We start from the raw sequence: 6000 nt of genomic DNA on the forward strand, positions 1-6000 counted from the left end.
CGTCCCACAAGCATCTTAGTGGCCCTCCACTGAGCTCACTCCAATTTACAAACATCTTTCTTGTAGTGACGATCCCAACACTGGATGCAGTATCTAGATGTGGTCTAACGAGTGCCAGGTAAAGGGGAATAATCACTTTTCTCCATCCACTGATTCTGCTCCTGTCAATACAGCCCCGGATGCTGCCGACCTTCTTTGCTGCCAAGGGAACACTCCCGGCTCATGTTCACTGCCTACCAGTATCCCCAGAGTTGCTCTGCAGCCTGGCAGTCCCCAGCCACAATTGGTGCAAGGGGTTAGTCCAACCCAGTGCAGGACTTTGGCATTTGTCCTTGTCGAATTTCATGATATTCATGCCGGCCTATTCCTCCAGCCCATCTAGGTCCCTCTGGATGGCAGTCCTCCAGCATGCAAACTGCACCCCCCAACTTGGTCTCATCTGCAAACTTGATGAGCGAGTGACTTCTCCAGGTCACTAATAAGGATGTTAAACTGGACTAGTCCCAGTACAGATGGCTGCAATACTCCACTTGTTACCAGCCTCCAGGTAGTGTGTGGCTCATTAACCACTGCTTTTTGAGCCCAGCTGTCCAACCAGTTTTTCACCCATTTAGTTTTCACTCATCTGTACTGTAGTGTCCCAACTTGGATACAAGAACATTGTATCCAAGAGACAATATTCTTGTACTGAGAGACAGTGTCAAAAGCCTTGCTAAAGTTGAGGTAAGAGACATTCAATGCTCTTCCATCCACAAATCCAGTCATATCTATTCAAAGATGTACATTTTATTTCAGTTCTGGAACATGCTGTCATAAAGACCGGAGCAGAATCAACCTTATACACTTAAATTAGAAATAAATCTGTTGAAATGTTTTGGGCATCAGTGATAAATAAAAATACAGGTCCTTATTTGGTGTAAATTGATATTTGTGCCAACTGAAGCATGAATTCAAAATATTTAGCATTGTTAGCTATAGACATTAATAGGATATTGGTTGCATCTTCCTCTCTTTCCCTATTAGTCTGTTTCAATTAGATACATACAGATTTAACATATCGGCACATTTAGTTCTTAAGCTCTCAGTGAATTAGACATTGTGTTATATTAATCTCTGCTGTAACTGAATTGAGATAAATATCATAAAGTGGTATGATTTCACAGACAATAATGGAGTTATATTAACTGTCAATTTGATGCATGTTTTTCCCTCACTTCATTTTACTATGTCAGATATAATTCCATGTCAATATTTTTATGCATGCTACATATAAAAGACTTACTGTGCACAAATATATGTATGTGCACATACATGGGAGGAACACCTCTCCAGAGTTAAGCTATATTATGAAACTCCATCTGGAGTTCAGCCTTGTCTCAGGTGAACCTACTACGTATACAAGACTGCACAAAAATGTATGTGATGGTTTTGGGTTGTGACCTTTGGAGAGGTGGTACCTGCAATGCTTTCTGAAGTGCACTCTGCTGTAGTTCAGGACTGATGCGTTTAAATATTATTTTATTAGATAGTATTTTATTGGGAGACTTGTTCTCCTGTTCAGGCTTTTGCATTCATCAGTAAATTTTGCTACCAGGAATTCTCCTGCTAAGACTGCAACCTCCTCCTTTTCTCCCACTCCCTTAAAATTAGGAGCTTTCCATCATTTTATTTTTCTTCCCCAAAGTGTAAAATCCTGTGTTTTGTAGCTTTGTTGACAGATTTACTGAGCTGGAGGACATCCTTGGTTATCAAAGAAATGCTGCACGTTTTTCACTTTAACAACTATTTTGTAGTTTTGGAAAGCATAGCACAGCTCGTACTGTACACCCAGTATCCCTCACCCAGGTTATCTATTGATTCTTTTGTGGTACCAAACAAAATAAAAATGAAGATGATGTTGACTGCTCTAGGCTGCTCTTTTATTCATCTTGAAATGGAGAAATATCTTGAGTTTTTTTCTTCTTAGATATATTCCTCCTTCTCCTTGGGAGATCATGCTACTAACAAATATTTTCTTTCCATTTTTTAAATGTGATTAGGACTTCTCAAGACAAGGACTTTAAAAACTGAGGCTGGTGTGTTACACAACATGGTCAGTATGGCCTTGTCCACACCATATACAAAATCTTCCCAGCCAGGATGTGTTTGAGAGAGAGGAGTTGAGGGAAGTCCCATCACTCAGCATTTTATTCTCTCTTCATCAGCAACAAAATGTGCTGACTTTAAAAGATCATTCAAAATCCATCCTTTTGCAAGTCTGTGGTGGTGGGTGGAATTGCTTATCTGGATTGATGTGGCAGGATACTAGGAAAGCAAGTTCAAATATTTTCTTAAGGATTGGATTTTAGGAGGAAGTTAATATTAATTTTTGGGAGCTGATGTCACTATTAGAGTTATTCTTTCTGTATAAACAGCAATTAATTTGCTGTGCTACTTGGGCTCATAATAGATGACCATTATTTTGGCCTCCAATTTATTATGACCTCACTGAGGATTTGTGGCAGACCTCACAGTAGATTCTCATTGTGTTTTGCTTAAGCCACACCTCTGCTTTATGTAGTCACTCTCAGGATAACAATAAATGACCCATAGATAAGAGAAGGAGCTAGTGGGGAGGTTCTAACGAAGTAGCTTTATTTCTCCAGCATTCAGGAGAGCTATCTGCTTCAGAATAAGCAAAGGCTTACAGAATACATTTTGTTAGCTTGCTGTGAACCATCACAGAGAACTGATTGTTTCTCAGGCCAGCCTACAATAACCAGTCCCTCTGGCTTGTCTCCAGTACTATCTAGAAAGATTTCTTCCTCAGGCAAGAAGACTTCCCAATGTGATTTACAGCCCAATCTGGCTATCCAGACAGCTATTCGGTCTCCTGAGTAATACAGAAAAAAACCTGTCTCCTTTATTCAACCTAACCTCTTTTTTGCAGAGGGAACTTTTGTAGGAGTACTATTAGACTCTGTCTAAAACTTTTTATGGCTTCCTCAGCTGGGGATGCCAAAACACTCAGCATTGATCAAACAGTCCTCCCACCAAGGCCAATGGGATCACAGTGAGCCTCTGAAAGAAGAGCTCCTGAAAAAATCACATATCCTGTTAGCCATCTGAGTGCTCTGGGCTGTAACAGCAGGTACTGTAAACAGCTATTATCATGGTTTAACCCAGCAGGCAGCCAAACACCACACAGCCGCTTGCTCACTCTCTCCCACCCCCGCCAGTGGGACAGGGAGAGAATCGGAAGGGTGAGAGTGAGAAAACTCATGGGTTGAGATAAAGACAGTTTAATAGAACAGAAAAGGAAGGGAAAATAATAATAATAATAATGATAGAATATACAAAATGAGTGATGCACAATGCAATTGCTCATCACCCGCTAAGCAATACCCAAAATCCAGCAATCATTACTTCCTGGACACGCCTACCATTCATATACTGAGCATGATGTCACATGCAATGGAATATCCCATTGGCCAGCTGGGTCAGCTGTCCCAGCTATGCTCCCTCCCAGCCTCTTGTGCACTTGGCAGAGCATGGGAAGCTGAAAAGTCCTTGACCATAGGGTACTTAGCAACAACTGAAAACATCAGTGTGTTATCAACATTCTTCTCATACTAAATCCAAAACACAGCACTAGGAAGAAATTTAACTCTACCCCAGCTGAAACCAGGACAGTATCTACCCCTTATCCTATACCATCTGTGTCATGCCTAGGTCTCACATTTTCCGGTACATTCAATTAATCACCACCACCTTTCTTGCCTTTTGAAATATATACACAGAGATATAATTTCCTTAGTCTATGGGCCATCCCTCTAAAATGTCCATTGAGTTCATTTAGTCCATGACTTTGGACTCCATCTGTCATAACAGTCTTTTAGAGCAGGAGAGATGGTGTGTAGTGTTGGATTGTTGCATCCTGAAGCCAGTTCTGATTCCATTATTGCTGCGCTCGTCCGATTCTATCATCGTTGCACTTTGCTCAGTTTCATCGGAGTCCATTCTTCATTAATCTGGGTGATTTTCACTGCAATACCGTTGATAGCAACCATAGAAATGATGATATACAATATCATATAACAATTAACATCATACAATTCAGTTCATTGGCTATTTTCACCCAAAATCAAATCCCCTTGAAGTACACACCGGACTTCCCCATCCTTTCGCATTACCCACCACATGCACCCAGATCCTTGAGCAAAAGCAATCCCACGAATGGGTTTTCCCTTGCCAAAGGCAGGAGTAATCCAGACTGTCTTCCCCAGCATATTTCTTATGTGCACGACAGGGACTTTATCCCCCTCTACAGTACGTAAAAGTTTTGATTGGGCAGGGACAGTTCAATTGAAAGATCCCCTGGTGTTGACTAACCAGGCGGCTTTTGCTAAATGTGTATCCCAATGCTTGAATGTCCCACCGCCCATTGCTCTCAGTGTAGTCTTTAGCAGTCCATTGTATCATTCGATTCTCCCAGAGGCTGGTGCGTGGCAGGGGATGTGATAGACCCACTCAATGCCATGCTCTTTGGCCCAGGTGTCTATGAGGGTGTTTCGGAAATGAGTCACGTTGCCTGATTCAGTTCTTTCTGGGGTGCCATGTCACCATAGGACTTGGTTTTCAAGGCCCAGGATGGTGTTCCGGGCAGTGGCATGGGGCATGGGATATGTTTCCAACCACCCGGTGGTTGCTTCCACCATGGTGAGCACATAATGCTTGCCAAGGTGGGTTTGTGGAAGTGTGATATAATCAATCTGCCAGGCCTCCCCATATTTATATTTCAACCATCGTCCTCCATACCAGAGAGGCTTTACTCACTTGGTTTGCTTGATTGCAGCGCATGTTTCACATTCATGGATAACCTGTGCAATAGCATCCATGGTCAAGTCCACCCCTTGATCATGAGCCCATCTATATGTTGCGTCTCTTCCTTGATGGCCTGAGGTGTCATGGGCCCACCGAGCTATAAATAATTCACCCTTATGTTGCCAGTCACTTTAATCTTAGCAGCCTGGTCCACCTGCTGGTTGTTTTGCTGTTCTTCACTGGCCCGACTCTTGGGTACGTGAGCATCTACGTGACGTACTTTTACAGCCAGGTTCTCTACCCAAGCAGCAATATCTTGCCACAATGTGGCAGCCCAGATGGGTTTACCTCTGTGCTGCTTCCATTGCTGCAACCACCCCCACAGGGCATTTGCCACCATCCATGAGTCAGTATAAAGATAAAGTATTGGCCATTTTTCTCTTTCAGCAATATCCAAAGCCAGCTGGATGGCTTTCACCGCTGCAAACTGACTTGATTCACCTTCTCTTTCAGCAGTTTCTGCGACTTGTTGTATAGGACTCCATACAGCAGCCTTCCATCTCCGATGCTTTCCCACAAGACGACAGGACCCATCAGTGAACAGGGCATCTTGCTTCTCATTTTCTGGTAGTTTATTATACAGTGGGGCTTCTTCAGCACGCGTCACCTCCTCTTCTGGGGATATTCCAAAATCTTTGCCTTCTGGCTAGCTTGTAATCACTTCCAAGATTCCTGGGCGACTGGGGTTTCCTATTCAGCGTTGTGTGATCAGTGCGACCCACTTACTCCATGTAGCATCGGTTGCATGATGTGTAGAGGGGACGCTCCCTTTGAACATCCAGCCCAGCACCGGCAGTCGGGGTGCCAGGAGGAGCTGTGCTTCAGTACCAATCACTTCTGAAGCAGCTTGAACCCCTTCATATGCTGCCAATATCTCCTTCTCAGTTGGAGTGTAGCGGGCCTCGGATCCTCTGTATCCCCGACTCCAGAACCCTAAGGGTCGACCTCGAGTCTCCCCGGTGCTTTCTGCCAGAGGCTCCAGGTAGGGCCATTCTCCCTGGCTGCGGTGTAGAGCACATTCTTCACACCTTGTCCTGCCCGGACTGGCCCAAGGGCTACTGCATGAACTATGTCCTGTTTAATTTGTTCAAAGGCTTGTTGTTGCTCAGGGGCCCATTTGAAATCATTCTTCTTCCA

The sequence above is a fragment of the Calonectris borealis genome, chromosome 2 (genome assembly GCF_964195595.1).
Source record: "Calonectris borealis chromosome 2, bCalBor7.hap1.2, whole genome shotgun sequence".
NCBI classification, from domain to species: domain Eukaryota; kingdom Metazoa; phylum Chordata; class Aves; order Procellariiformes; family Procellariidae; genus Calonectris; species Calonectris borealis.